Below are 16261 nucleotides of genomic sequence, written 5' to 3' on the forward strand. Positions count from 1 at the left end.
ATTTTTGTTGTTTTTTTTTTTTTAACGCGTAATGGCGGCGATCTGCGATTTTTTTGCGGTACTGCGACATTGCGGCGGACAGATCGGACCCTTGACTGACATTTTTGGGGTTACCAGTGACATTTCTACAGTAATCAGTGCTATATATATGCACTGTTACTGTAAAAATACACTGGTAGTGAAGGGGTTAACTTTATTTGAGAGGTAGGGGCTGTGTGTGTCCCTAGGGGCGTGATTCTTACTGTGATTGGCTGTGGCTTCAGCTGTATGCAGAGTGATCAATGGATCTACATAGTAGATCCATATGATCAGCTCTCATACAGAGGGGAGAATGACAGGCAGCTTGTTTACACAAGCTGCCTGACTTTCTCCCTCTCCCCCGCCGATCGCAGAGTGGCCGGCGGACATCGGGTCCGCCGGTCACACGCGCGGGGGGGGGGGGGGGTCTGTGACCATGCGGGAGCACGCCTCCGGTGGCGCGCGCTCGCTCCCTAGACCCTCACAAGCTAGTGACGTAGCCCTACGTCACTTTGCCTGTGAGGGGCTGACCGCCGACGTAGATCGGCGTGCGGCGGTCGGCAAGTGGTTAAACGGCTGATCCTTTTTTTATTATATTTCAACTTTGACATACCAAGCAAGCTGTGTAGCAAAAGTGGCAGTTATATTTAAACCCCATCAATAAGTTTTTCTTATCTGCTCCCTATTGGTCTGTTAAAAAAAAGAAACATTTTATCATATCTGTTGGACCAGGGATTCCCAAACTACGGCCCTGCAGTTGTTGCGGAACTACACATCCCATGAGACATTGTAAAATTCTGACATTCAGACATGACTAGGCATGATGGGAATTGTAGTTCCTGAACAACTGGAGGGCTGTAGTTTGGGAATCCCTGTGTTGGACAAATGAAAAATAAAAAATGCTGTTCGTGCAGCCAGAAATCTTTTCAGCCGATTACACAGTCCAGAGGCAGAGAGTACGGGAAGTTATCAGTTAACATTGTTCCCTGCTATCTCTATGCAATATCTGAACTACAAAACACCTCCTCCTGTTACGGAGATGTGGGAGGTGTTCTGTAACTACAACATACTCCCTATCCCTAGGATAGGGAGTTCATAACAAGACTTCCAGGTTAAAAACAAAAAGGAAAAATGTGTGAAAATGGAAAACTAACACAGCCACCACATTGAAGGACCAGTAAGCTGCAAAACATTAATTTTTGTTCTTGGATTTAGACACTTTATTCTTTTGTCCAGTTGCTGAAAGCAGAATTTCTGGCTGGATAATGCCGCCAATACCACAGTCATGTGTAAAGCTCAGGACTGGAGGGACACAAAATTAAATCTTTGGGTTGTAAAAACAAAACCTGTACACAGAATGTGTTTTAGGCTCGGTTTCCACTAGTGCGACATGCAGTGCGACTTGACACATGTCAAGTCGCACAGCAAGTCAAAACCCATTGTTTTCAATGGGGCACGTTTCCACTGCCGCAGCTTCAGTTGCCGCGACCTCAAAAGTAAATCGTGTACTACTTTTGAGCGCGACTTCCCTCTATATATGAGGGACAAGTCTAACTGAAGCCGCGGTTTACTTTTGCTACGAAGTCGTGCTAGAAGTAGCACGACTTCGTAGCCGCACTAGTGGAAACCTAGCCTTAGACCCCGTTCACACTGGAGCGATGCTACTTGCCGGGGCGACCTCACAGGTCGCGGTGCGCAGCTCGCACCGCGACCTCGGAGCGGCCGGCACGGACTTCATATCATTGAAGTCAATGCAGGTCGCCCCAAAGAAGCTCCAGACCCTTTTTCTAAGTCGGAGCGACTTGTGTCGCTCCTATTAGAATGGGTCCACAGCTTCCCTATTGCAGGCCACCTGTCAGGCAACCAGGTCGCCTGACAGGTCGCCCCAGTGTGAACGGGGTCTTAAAGTATTTGCTTTTATTCAGCTGTCATTTACATTTACTGAAAATGTAACATATGGCAAATCCATCTCTCTCAAATGGTTTGTCTTCTTTCTGTAACTGCTACATCTGCAGGAGAGCTATTGCTTTTGAAAAAACACCATACTTACTGGCTGGATCACCAGCTAAAAAATAAAAATCAAGAAAGCCTAAAAAAAAAAAAAAAAAAAAAAAAAAGAAAGCGACTACAACCATGACATCTAAAAACTGGTAAGCTGCAATATAATAAAATGTTTGCTTTTGGGTTTAATAACATTTTAGGACAGCCCACTTTTTTTTTTTTTTTTAAGGGATTGTAAAAGCGGAAGGCTTTATTACTTAAATGCATGAAGGTAAAATAACTGGAGTATGCAGCTCTCCCCGCAGACCCCCACAATACTTACCCGAGCCCGATTGTGATCCAGCGATGTGCATGAGAGTGGCTGCTTTCCCGGGTCTCTGCCTCCTTATTGGCTGAGTCACAGCAGTGGCTCCCGTACACGTAGCAGCTTGCTTTGGGGGCACTTGGACAAGAGGAGCCAGGAGCACCGGCAGGGGACCCAAGAAGGAGGATTGGGGCTGCTCTGTGCCAAACTATTCCACAGAGCATGGAAGTACAAGAGTTTTCTTGTTTTAAGAGACAGATTTACCTTTATTCTACATTACATGGGCTGACAGAGGCCCCGAATGCATGTACATGTGATGGGTCACAGATCGGGAGCATTGCCCTCTACAGCAGTACACGGGTTAGGGGGCCATTCAAAATGTTTTTTTGAACCCATCGGACACGGGTATTGAATCTCAGCCCTGTCCTTATCAAGGCAAAGCTTCACATAATAAATCAGCCCTTTCCAAATGAATATGAAAGCATTGCATTGTGCAACATGAATGGCAATATGTGCGGAATTCATCGGACACACCTTAAACTAGGCTGACTCATGGAGCTGTCACTTTCACACCACTTCACACATATGACAGCAATGGGAACCATAATGCTTATGGCTGGAGGCAACCCGGCTCCCCTCCCCCACACACAGTTATTTTTCAGGTTATCTTTGGGTCAGTTAATTGGGGATAGCATTACTCTTACAAAATTCTTTTTTTTTTTTTTTTTTTTACATAATTTGACTAAAGTAGGCCAGTAAAAAGCAACAAGGTGAGGGCTGGTATCTACATTTTAATGGTGTGCTGGATAAAGGATGGCTGGACTAGGATTAGTTGCTGTAGAAAAGTGGTTCTCAACCAGGGTTCCTCCAGAGGATGCTGGGGGTTCCTTGAGCAACAAGCAATTTCTGCCTCTCGGATAAGTTCTCACTGACACCATTGGTATTTTTAGCTATCTGGAAGAAGGTAATTCTTCCCAATGTCCACAAGTATAAGGAGCATTCACCCCATTGAAGATCACACTAATGTATCATGAGTTGTAGCTATAGTCATTTTTAGCAGGGGTTCCGTGAGACCCGAAAATTATTTCAAGGGTTCCTCTGTGTTGAAAGGTTGGGAAAGGCTGTAGACAATGCATACTGTTCTGAGGTCACATCAGGACAGCAGTTGTCAACGATACAGTAATCAGAAAAAACTTCCCAGCACTTCAAGAAACACGGTCCATTGGGAAATTTTACCACTGCTGGCGTCTTCTTCTGACAATGCCCATTGCTTGGCTGCCTCTGGCTTTCCATTTTCTCTTAACCACTTCCCACCCGCATGACATCATAGGAAGTCGTAGACTTGATATGGAAATATGCAGCTAAAAGCATCATCCAGATATATTTTTTTTTAAGCCAGAGATTCCCTACAAACTAAAAGCCTTCCTAACAGCTTATTAGCTGCTGGATTGCTTTTACAGACAGTGAGAGGGGATGTCCCCCCCTCTTTTTACCGCCTATCACTACCTCTCCAGGCTCTCCCATGCAATCAGGAAACCAGAGATCTGATCCAGCGGTGGCGCTGGTTTACGAGGGCAAAAAGAATTTGGCTGCACATCACCGCCAATCCAACAATGTTTATTGAACCAATCAAGTGACTGCCACCAAGGTATGGGTCACAGATACAGAGGGTGATGCATTTCACACTAGAATCATGCTGCTTCCAAATCAAAGTGCCGGGTGGTCCCCAGCCATCTCTATGACCCTGAGAGGGCAGAAGTAACTTTTGGCTCTGGCAGATGTAAACACTGCCATTCCCCCCCAGAAAGCAGAGATCAATGTTTTTTTTTTTTGATCCCATGCTTTCCAAAGTAGAGGAGATATCTGGGGTCTTATAGATCTCCATAAAGAGGACCTGTCATGCCTTATTTCTATCACAAGGGATGTTTGTAAGAAGATAAAATAAAAAAAAAAAAAATAAAAAAATTATATTAACCTCCTTAATATAAGAAAGAGACCTCAGAATCCTCGTCACTTTCCATACCTGATGACTAATTTTCCCACGAATCGCTATTGCTCAGTTCAAATAACTCAGTTTTGCTGTCGCTGTTTTCCAGTTCGTCTAAAATCGAATTTTGCGCAAAACGTACACTTTTTGGATGCCGTGGTCATTCAAGATTTTCCAGGCACAAAGCACTGGAAAAGCACAGGCAGGGCAATGAAAAAGTCACCAGGTGCAATCCTGTGCTGAAATGGCACGATACAGTGTAATCCGTTAGGATCACAATTTTTAAATTGCTGCCGGTTTCACCCGTGTCGCAACGCTCGCAGGTAAGGGAACTGGAAAACAGGTGCCGACATCGGCCGAGCACACAGCGGGAGGATGGCTGGAGGACGGTGGGGGATCGCAGGGGGAAGGTGAGTTTTAAAATGTAAAACAGATTTCCATGCAAAAGAATGTACCACTTTTAGCACAGATATCCTGACATAATCAGACCGTCAGGGAGGTTAAAGCGCCCCCGTCCCCTCGTGCTTGCATGCAGATGTGAAGGCATACATGGGTCGCACCCGCATATGTAAACAGTGGATTGCTGCAATCAGAGCCAGAGCAATAATTCCAATACTAGACCTCCACCAACGCTAAACTTGTAACCTCTAAAAAATTTTAAAGCATTGTCTACAGAGATTATTAACCGGTTGCCGACTGCGCACAGTATATTTACTGCGGCAGTCGGCCCTGGCCAGGCAGAGTGACGTAGGTCTACGTCGCTCGCCTGTCACTCCTTCTAGAGCCAATAGCGGGCGCGCGCGCGCCCGCTGAGGCGCGCGCCCGCCTCGGCTCGTTCACGGAGGAGTGTGGGAGTGCGACTAGCGGACCCGATGTCCGCCGGTCACACTACGATCGCCGGTACAGCGGGAGAAAGACAGAGCGGCTTATGTAAACAAGCCGCCTGTCAGTTCTCCCTGTGTAAAAGTGAAGATCAGACAGTTCTACTATGTAGAACTGTTGATCTTTGTTTTTACACTAGTAGACCTGTCCCTACACAGTTAGAATCACGCCCCTAGGACACACTTAACCCCTCCCTGTCCAATACTGTTAACCCCTTCCCTGCCAGTGTCATTTTTGCAGTAACAGTGCATATATATAGCACTGATTACTGCAGTAATGTCACTGGTACCCCCAAAAGTGTCAAAAATGTCAGTCAAGGGTCCGATCTGTCCGCCGCAATGTCGCAGTACCGAAAAAAAAAAAAAAAAAAAAAAAAAAAAAAAAAAAAAAAAAAAAAAAAAAATCGCAGATCGCCGCCATTACTCGTTAAAAAAAAAAAAAAAACACCAAAAATGACAAAAATCTTTCCCTTTGTTAGTAAACGCGATAACTTTTGCGCAAACCAATCAAAATACGCTTTTTGCGATTTTTTTTACCAAACAGGTAGCGTAAAACAAATTGGCCGAAAATGTTAAAAAATTTTGATTTTTACATTTTTTTTGGGGGGAATTTCATAAAAAAAAAAGTGAAAAATATTGTTGTTTTTGCAAAAATTACGCTCTTTTTTTGTTTATTGCGCGTGATCAAAAAAAAAAAATCGCACAGGTGATCAAATACCACCAAAAGAAAGCTCTGTTTGTGGGGGAAAAAAGGACGTGAAATTCGTTTAGGTACAGCGTCGCACAACCGCGCAATTGTCCGTTAAAGTCACGCAGTAAAAAAAAAAAAAAAAAAAAAAAAAAAAAAAAAAAATCGCAAAAAAACCCCTGGTCTTTTAGCAGGAAAATCCTCCGATGGTAAAGTGGTTAAGTACCGTAGTTTGGCACCATTCCACGAGCACGACGACTCATGAGTGCGATAAGCTCATTTCAGAAAAAGGTATACGCAAGTTCCTTTATCTGATTCAGATCTTCAGTAAATCTTTGGAATGTTAGGAGAAAATTATTGTATAGACCAGGACATGTCCACACAGGTACAGTGAACCCTGGGGCAACAAAGCTGGACACTCACGCAGCAAAATAAACAGGTGGCTTACATATTGTTCAGCGTGTCTTGTGATCCAGAACACAGATTTATGTTTTCAATATATCATGACTGGAGAGGATCAGTCCAGTTTGGTGGAGTGCATTGAGGCTACTTTTTGGTAAACCGGGAACCCCAGAACTGTCACACTGAAAGTTGGTGCAGCATTATTCATTCACAGAGACCTATGAATGAGTAAACTACAAGTCCCATCATCCACCGCAGCAGATGGCTTGTAGTTCCCAATGGACTACAAAAGTGTGCTGATCAGTGGACTCAGTCCATTGATACTTCCTCCAGCTTTCTAACTTTTTCCTGCAAAAATATGTGCATTTATTTATTTTTTCCTAAAAGGTGAGCTTAGCCTTTCAGTTTTCCCTCTCAACTCTGTGCAGAGGATTGTGGCACCATTCATTTAGAACAGCCGCCCCATACACTGTACAATAGGGGTCACTGAAGCCACACTAAAGCATACCGCGCACACAGGGTGTTATCAGCATGCCATGGAAACTTCAGTACTTTGATCACCAACAAAAATGAAACAATTCAGAGCCTCCATGAAACCCCTTCATTACGGCCACTATTCCCTTGATGAGGTCATCCTAATGAGGCCCCAATAAGAAGCATTTTTTTTTTTTGGCGACAAGAACAAAGGTTTGTCTTTTGAAGTTTCCATGTTGTGCTGGTGTCACTTATTCACTGGAGCTGCTCCCCCCCCCCCCCCCCCCAGATGACTGGGAGGACTTTTTTGTCCAAGCTGAACTTAGGCAGGCCGAAGACGGTGCAAATTTCCTGCAACCATGGGTTACAGGAGAGAAATTAGCACGATTCACCCATCAACACAGACCGTGCCGATAAGGGAATCCCTCCCACCGAGCAATTGTCTTCTCTCGCTGGGAGAAGACCGTGATTATCGCTAGCGGAATCGCAAGTAAATGCGGTATACAGTATAATGAATGTTCCCAAAAGCTACTATACTGTGTAGACAAAGTGATCAATGATGTTGCTGCTTGCACTAATCACTCCCCTTTGTTGAGTGTAAATGTTAAATAATAAATGCTGTAAAGTACTGCGCAAAATGATAAATGTGTAATATATATTACACATTATTTATCATTTTGCGCAGCACTTTACAGCATTTATTATTTAACATTTACACTCAACAACACACACATATATACACACACACACACACACACACACACACACACACACACACACACACACGCCAAATTCTTAAAAAAAAAAAATCCTTAAAATCAAATAAATTGATATATATTTATAAATGTATTGATATACCCCATGAGTATCAAATAAACAGGAAATTGTTAAAATAAATCTATATCATTTAAATATGCATAAATAAAAATCACAATGGTGTTAAAAAAAAAAATTTGAATATAAAAGTAATCCCATTCACCAGTGCTCCTAAAAAGGTAATCCATGAATTGCGATTATAAACGTGTATCCAAAAGGTGTCACCTCCACTCGTGACCCCCCCCCTCAAGGTGGGTTCTAACCTTAAGGAGTGTGACCTCACAATTAAGCTCGGTCAAATAGCACATACACAGATCCCTGCGGCTGAAAGGTGGATTGTCTCCTCCAGTGTTGCTGACTCTCAGCAGTTCACATGTATGGGAGAGAAATGTAGATCCATAGTGCAAATACAGTTTTGCATTAAATCAAATGTTTATTAAAATATAAATATATCACTCACATTTGTAAGGTGCATAGAACGCACCAAACTGAAGAAGCGGAGACACAGAAGCGCGGTAATCCGCTCACCATTAAGCTTTAGCATTCCTCTCACTCAGGTATACTGGTTGTACCCAAGTTTATTGATCAACTTGGTACATTCAGCCTGCCCATTAATGGTTTGATTCTGCTAACCCGGCCGAGATTCAGACCGTGTATGGCCAGCCATAGGCTTTCACGCCGTCTTCATAATCACATATTTTGACTAAATGGTGTCTTTATTACTACTTGGACTTCAGCTTTTCAATGTCTGAACATAGGAAGTGGATAGTTGCTGGAGAACCTGTTTTGCGTGAATAAAAGGCTGCCCTCAAAGAGCACCTAACTGGAGTGGGCAGGCTGCTTGCTATTAGTGACCTCCCCTGACTGTCGTACTGATCCAATGTTTTCTCAGCCCCTGACTTCGAGGAAATATACAGATCACTTTAGATTTTTAATGCTGCATAATTGTTCTGGGTCACTTTCTCAAAAACAAATTTATGTCCGAGATGGCCAGGGAACTAGCATAATCAGTTTGAGGTCAGCAATAGTAGACTGCATCTTTCTCTAGCCACAGATTTCCCTAATAAGAGAAGCTCTCGTTGCAATACTTTCCTATCTTCAATACAAAGCGGTCTCTCGCAGTACTATTTTCAGCCACAAGAGGTCCCCAGTCTGGTTGGAATGACGCCCAGCATCATTCAATCTAGAAGACTGAGGACACCTTGTGAGTGCAGGTCATCATGGGCCCGCTTCCAGTGGGGCATCGTCACAGTGTGCTGATGAACTCATCATGTCAATGCCACTCTGAGGACTGCCCAGCACCTGGGAAAAACCAAAAAGAAAGATGACCCTGCACATCAGGTGGCTGGCCTGACATCTGGAATAGGTAAGTATGAAGGGGGAAAGGACAAAAATAAAAAAGGAAGGACTGGTACACCGGTCCCCCAACATCTGCTAGTAACTTTATTCTACACAAAGCCTCTCACTTTTTGTTATGGCATCAGCAGGTAAATGAACCCGGTAATAGAAATGTGATCACTGTTCTTGGAAAATACCATTATGTTTGGATAAATACGTAAAAGTATCTCAGAGGTCACAAAACAAATGAGAAATGCTGAACAAAGCACTTCTGACAAGACAAAACAATCTCACATTCCTCTTCACACTATTAGTTTGGCATTTAAGTACACCTTTATGTAAGCAACTAATGCCGTCATAGCCAACTTCTCCTTGTAAATGCTTCTTTGCAGCCCCATTCACCTGGAGGTATACTTCCAGCTGTGGCCACATCATGTGTACAACCCCAGCTACTGCCTCTACAGCTAAAGGGGAAGCAGTTGGGGGGGGTGGCAAAAACTGCTCAACTGCGTATTAATACCGCTCCCAACCACACGTGAACAAGCCCTTGGTTCACATCTATGTGCCTGTGTGTAGGGCAGCCCATGCATTTCTTTTTTTTTTTTTTTTTATTTAAAATTTTTAGTTAAAGAAAGCATAAGAGCCGGTTCACACGACCAGAAAGTCGCCCCGTGACTTGAAGAGACTTGTTAAGGGACTTGTTAAGAGACTTGTTAAGGGACTTGTTAAGAGACTTGTTAAGGGACTTGTTAAGGGACTTGTTAAGAGACTTGGAAGGGACTTGTTAAGAGACTTGGAAGGGACTTGTTAAGAGACTTGGAAGGGACTTGTTAAGAGACTTGGAAGGGACTTGTTAAGAGACTTGGAAGGGACTTGTTAAGAGACTTGTTAAGAGACTTGTTAAGAGACTTGTTAAGAGACTTGTTAAGAGACTTGTTAAGAGACTTGTTAAGAGACTTGTTAAGAGACTTGTTAAGAGACTTGTTAAGAGACTTGTTAAGAGACTTGTTAAGAGACTTGTTAAGAGACTTGTTAAGGGACTTGTTAAGGGACTTGTTAAGGGACTTGTTAAGGGACTTGTTAAGGGACTTGTTAAGGGACTTGTTAAGGGACTTGTTAAGGGACTTGTTAAGGGACTTGTTAAGGGACTTGTTAAGGGACTTGTTAAGAGACTTGTTAAGAGACTTGTTAAGAGACTTGTTAAGAGACTTGTTAAGAGACTTGTTAAGAGACTTGTTAAGAGACTTGTTAAGAGACTTGTTAAGAGACTTGTGAAGAGACTTGTGAAGAGACTTGTGAAGAGACTTGTTAAGAGACTTGGAAGAGACTTGTTAAGAGACTTGTTAAGAGACTTGTTAAGAGACTTGTTAAGAGACTTGGAAGAGACAGGCGACATTGTCTGTGGGGAATGCCTGGCTAATCTCTTTCTTCTTCCTGGAAAGTCTGATAACAAGTCGCTTCAATTAAGATAAGGAGGCGACTCCCATTGAAGTATATGGGACAGTCGGATCACAGGTCGCCTCAAAGTAGTACAGGACCCTTTTCTAAAGTCGGAGCGACTTCAGTAGTGCCAATTAAGACGGCACTGATTGATTAACATTGCTTTTGTTATGTCAAGCGACCTGGGGCTACACAAGTCGCCTCACAAGTCGTGCTAGTGTGAATGGGCTCTAAAACAGACATATATAACCATTACAGACATGTCATTTTTAGCAAAAGGGGAAAACACAACAGGGGAGGGACAGGAGGTCAGAACTCGATGACCTTTAGTGAGTGGGGGACCTCAAAGTGGTGACGGTATATGGGACCTGGAATAAGAACGTGGTAGCATCATTAGACAAATCCGAGTCCTTCAAGATGGAGGAGAGAAAAAACGGAATTTTTGTAAAATCTTACCTGTAAAATTCCTTTCTCTGAGTCCTCCGACAGTCGCCGCCTCTTCATATTCGTCACATATGGGGTATTAGACTTTGCTCCGAAGGAGTAGCTAGGCAACAGAATATGTTAACAATAAAGCTTTAACATATCCCACCCTCAAGGGGTGGTCCCCTCAGTCAATACCCTCCTACTTCCTGCAACCATATCTCAGTTTTAGTGGAATAGCAGTAGAGTATACATTCAAACCCCAAAAGAGGGGCGGGGGCGGCGACTGTCGGAGGACTCAGAGAAAGGAATTTTACAGGTAAGATTTTACAAAAATTCCGTTTTCTCTTACGTCCTCCGACAGTCGCCGCCTCTTCATATTCGTCACATATGGGGACGTCCCAAAGCAGTGCAAACATGAGGGGTGGGAAACGCATCCGCGCCGAAAGGCAACGCAGTCTCCACATCAAAGAAAGGAACCTTACCAAAGGAAGGAAACCAGCTGGGCAACAGCAAAAATAAGTGCTCAACAGGAGCAACAACCCAGGAAAAGACAAAAAAACCAGGGGATACAAAAAACTATCCCAACAGCCAGGAGTCCCCAACAAGGGACCCTATGGAACAGCCGCACTAAGAACCTTGCGGCCAAAGGAAGCATCCGCCGATGCCTGAACATCTACTTTGTAGAATTTTGTGAAAGTGTGTACGGTCGACCAAGTCGCCGCCTTACACACCTGGGCTACAGAAGCCCCATGACGGCAGGCCCAAGACGTACTCAGTGATCTAGTAGAGTGCGCCTTCACAGGCACAGGGGGAACCTTCCCCTGCAAGGCATAGGCCTGTTCAATGGTCTGCCTGATCCATTTGGCAATGGTAGAGGCGGAAGCCGCCATGCCCTTCCGAGGACCCTCTAGAAGAACAAACAAGGAGTCAGTCTTACGAAAAGACTCAGTCGATTTAAGGTAAACCCTTATCGCCCGAACAACATCCAGAGAGTGCAATCTCACCTCCTTCGGATGTTTAGGCTTCGTGCACAACGAAGGCAAAACAATATCCTCGTTAAGATGGAATTCCGAAACTCGTTTCGGTAGAAAAGAAGGATTAGGTCGCAAGACCACCTTATCCAAATGAACAACCAGGTACGGAGACTTGCAGGACAAAGCCGCCAGTTCCGACACTCTGCGAGCCGAAGTGATCGCCACCAAAAAGGCGACCTTTTTTGGACAACATAGACAACGAGATCTCCCTGATCTGTTCAAAAGGAGCACGTTGTAACACAGATAGAACTAGATTCAAGTCCCAAGGGGGCAAAGGATCCCTCCTAGGAGGAACCAGATGCCGCACACCCTGAATAAAAGTGCCAACCAAGGAGTTGGAAGCCACGGGACGTTGAAACAGAACGGCCAGCGCCGACACCTGACCCTTAATCGTAGCCAGCGCCAAACGCTGATCGACACCCGTCTGAAGGAAAGACAGCACACGGGAAACCGAGTACGTGCGGGGTGAAAACCCCCTGGACTCACACCAGGCAAAATAGGCCTTCCAAGTACGGTAATAAACCTTCCCCGAGGAAGACTTCCTCGCGTTGATCAAAGTATGAACGACCTCTGGAGAGAGACCCTTCTCCTTCAGGACCTCGGTCTCAACAGCCAGGCCGTCAAAGCCAGCGACTGTAAAGCAGGATGGTAAATCGGTCCTTGAGACAGTAGATCGTCTCGAAGAGGCAGACGCCAAGGAGCGTCGACCGCCAGATTCACGAGGTCTGCGTACCAGGACCGGCGAGGCCAGTCCGGTGCCACAAGAATCACCGTGCTGCGTTCCGAGTGCAACCTGCGAAGGAACCTGGACAGCAACTGAATCGGTGGAAACGCGTACATCAGCCTGTACTGATGCCACGGGGCCACTAACGCGTCCGACGCGTCTGCCCGAGGGTCGCGCGTCCTTGCCACGAACCTCTTCACCTTGTAGTTGAGGCGAGACGCGAACAGGTCCACATCTGGAAGACCCCACTTCGCGCACAACATCTGGAAGACAGCCGGGTGGAGAGACCATTCCCCCTGATCCAGGGTCTGGCGACTCAGATAGTCCGCCTGCCAGTTCTCCACTCCCGGAATGTGAACCGCCGTTATCGCCGGGACATGAGCCTCGGCCCAAGACAGAATGTCGGCCACTTCTCGAGCCGCTCGGGCACTCCTGGTGCCCCCTTGGTGGTTGATGTAGGCCACCGCCGTGGCATTGTCCGTCTGCACCCGAACCGGGCAGCCCTGCAACCGGTCCGTCCAGCGATGAAGACAGAGCCTTATCGCACGCAATTCCAGAATGTTGATCGGAAGGGAAGACTCCCCCTCCGACCAGGTCCCCTGGGCGGACAGAACGCCCAGAACACCACCCCAGCCCGACAGGCTGGCATCCGTGGTGATTATCGTCCACGAGATCGGACGAAACGACTTGCCCCCGGACACCAACGGGGACTGGAGCCACCACAGAAGGTTTTCCCTGGTGCGATGACTCAACGAGATCTGAAGATCCAGAGATTGAGGTCGCCCGTCCCACCTGGACAGGATCTCCGCTTGGAGACCCCGCGTGTGAAACTGCGCGAAAGGAATCGCCTCGAAGGCCGAGACCATCAATCCCAGACATCTCATACCCGTCCGCAGAGACGAGTGTGGAACGTCCCTGAGGGACCTGACTTCCACCTGAAGAGTCCTGAGTTTGTCTTCCGGCAGGAAGACCTTCGCCTGCACCGAGTCCAGTATCATTCCCAGATAGGGAAGACGAACCGACGGACTCAGTGTCGACTTTGGAACATTTATCGTCCAACCAAACTCCTGCAGAGTTTGCATTGTGACAGACAGGTCCTTCTCCAGACCCTGTCTGGTCGCAGACCGAACCAGAATGTCGTCCAGATACCCCAGGACAGAAATGCCCTGGGCTCTCAATAATGCCAGAACCGGTGCAAGCACCTTGGTGAAGACCCGCGGAGCCGAGGCGAGCCCAAAGGGCAACGCCACAAACTGGTAGTGATCCTCCGCAATGGCAAATCGAAGGTACTTCTGATGACCCTCGAATATGGGGATGTGAAGGTACGCATCCATCAAATCGATGGAGGCCATGAATTCCCCCGGAACCAGGGCAGCCCACCACCGAGCGCAGGGATTCCATGCGGAACTTGCGAACTCGCACAGAGCGGTTCAGAGCTTTCAAGTCCAGAATCGGACGAACCTTGCCCTCCTTCATGGGCACGGTGAACAGATTGGAATAAAACCCCCGAAATCTGTCCCGATGAGGCACCGGAACCACCACTCCCTGAGCCCTCAGGTCCCGCACCGCCAGGTGCAGATCCCGCAGGCGCTCTGGAGACAGTTGAAGATTTGAGGGAAAAAATCTGCTCTCCGGCCGAGAGAGAAACTCGATCTTGTAACCAGATCGAACGATTTCCAGAACCCATCTGTCCCTCACACGGGCCAACCAGGGCTGAAGAAAACCGAGCAAGCGTCCCCCCACCCCAAAACTGGGTGAGGGCGCCCCTTCAGGCCGAACTGTTATGGGCCGCAGGTCCGGATTGACCGGACTTCTGTTTCCCAGACCAGGGCTTCTTCTGAGAGCCTTGGCCCTTGCACGGTTTGCCCTTGTAGTGCGGCCGAAAGGCACGAAAGGACCCCTGAGGGGGCCGAAAATGAGCATGCTTCTTCCCAGAAGCCCCCTTAGCCTTGGGGAAATGGGGCAAGAGAGTGCTCTTACCCCCGGTAATCCCCTTAATCAACACATCCAGGGACTCCCCAAAAAGGCGAGACCCATCATAAGGCAGATTGGCTAAGGTTTTACGTGAAGATTGGTCCACCGACCAACATTTCAACCAAACCAGGCGGCGAGACAACACCGCCACGCTGTGCACACGCGCGGCCAACGGAATCAGGTCCAGGTCCGCATCACACAGATACATGACACCCTGGTGGATCTGATCCACCATATCCAGGGTCGCCGCCGAGGCCGAATCGGCCACTAGGACGCGCCTAAGCATCTGCGTCCAACTTGCGATCGCCTGGGCCGCCATGAGAGAAGCAAACAGAGCCTTAAGCATAGAACCCGTAACAGAATAAGTATGACGGGCAAGAGACTCCAGTCTCCTATCCGTGGCATCACGGAAAACCGGGGATCCCTCTGCAGGGATCGCAGTGGCTTTGTTCAAAACCGCAATAGCATGATCCACTGGCGGAGGCACACACCACCGTTCATCAGTGGCAGGCGAGAAAAGATAACGCAGCTTAAATTTACTTGGTACCGCAAAAGGCTTGCGCAAATCGCGCCATTGGTCCTTAACAGCGCGCTGAAAATCAGCATTGCAGGGAAAAACCTGCGGCGTCCTGCGTTTTCTCTGCGTCCCATAAGCCGCCAAGGCAGCTGGGGGACACACCTCGTCCTGCAAACGTAGCGTCTGCTTAATGGAAGCAATCAACTCATCCATGATTGCAAGCTCTTCAGGCGAGCCAGGGGGAGAATTATCAACCCCCTCAACTTCAGCCTCTACCTCAGACCCCACTAGATCAAGAGAGGAGCGGGACCCCGATAGGGGGGTCCCCGCCAGAACAGCCCCATCACCTTCACCCTCAGAATCAGAGGACAGAGCAACTCTGGGCCGTTTAGTAGATTGAGCAGCCACCAGCATTTGCACCTGTGCAGCAAGGCCAGCCACAATAGTGGCTAAATCCCCCCCTGGGGGGGAAACAGCGGTCCCCTGGCTTTCCACCAATACTGTGGGAAACTTGCCCTCCTGAGAATCCATTGCCCCTGTATGCCAGACAACCAAGGGTTAACTGCCCCCTTACAGCAAGCGCGGCAAGCGCAGCCCACCGCACCACACTCAGGCACAATGAGACCCCCACAGGGAATATACAGACTGAACACAGGCAATGGAACACAGGAATAGAAGGATAAAACCTGAGGAGACTCCGCTGCTGCTGCTGCCTCGATCGGTGCTTCCAGGAGAGAGGAAGTGATGCTGCCAGGACGCTCCATGTAAGCCTATGGAGGCTACAAGAAAATGGCCGCCGTGCATGTAAACCATGCGGCCGGAGCGGGCGCCGGTAAAATGGCGTCGTTTGGCGCCGAAATCGCCGCTCCACAGTGCATAAAATCACACACAATATTAGCCCATTATATGGATACATGTTAGATCGCCGCAGCGATCGCTGTATATGCCCCAACATGCCATTAAAAACATGCCCCAAAGCACACAGCTCCTCACACTGCCCAGCCTGACATACTCAGTGTCATACAGCTCCCCCCCCCCCTTGCAGCCCACAGCATGCAGCCGAGAGATAGGGAGACAAGCAGTGTGATTAAAGGCAGGTTACACAGTCCCAGACTGACACCCCCCCAGACAGACAGGTCCCCACATAAATACACTTACCTCACATGGCGTGGGGAACCCGCACAGGCGAACAAGCCGCTGCACATGAGGCAGGGAGAGTCGCAATTCAAGACGCACA

General features: G+C 47.3%; 1 protein-coding gene across 1 annotated transcript in view; it reads right to left on the minus strand.

Moving 5' to 3' along the window:
• The window catches only part of ASPH (aspartate beta-hydroxylase), a 396229-nt gene that overhangs the window by 362351 nt on the left and 17617 nt on the right, over positions 1 to 16261 (minus strand). The gene's annotated exons all lie outside the window — the stretch shown is intronic.

The sequence above is a fragment of the Pelophylax lessonae genome, assembly GCF_965119305.1.
Source record: "Pelophylax lessonae genome assembly, chromosome: 5".
Classification (NCBI taxonomy): domain Eukaryota; kingdom Metazoa; phylum Chordata; class Amphibia; order Anura; family Ranidae; genus Pelophylax; species Pelophylax lessonae.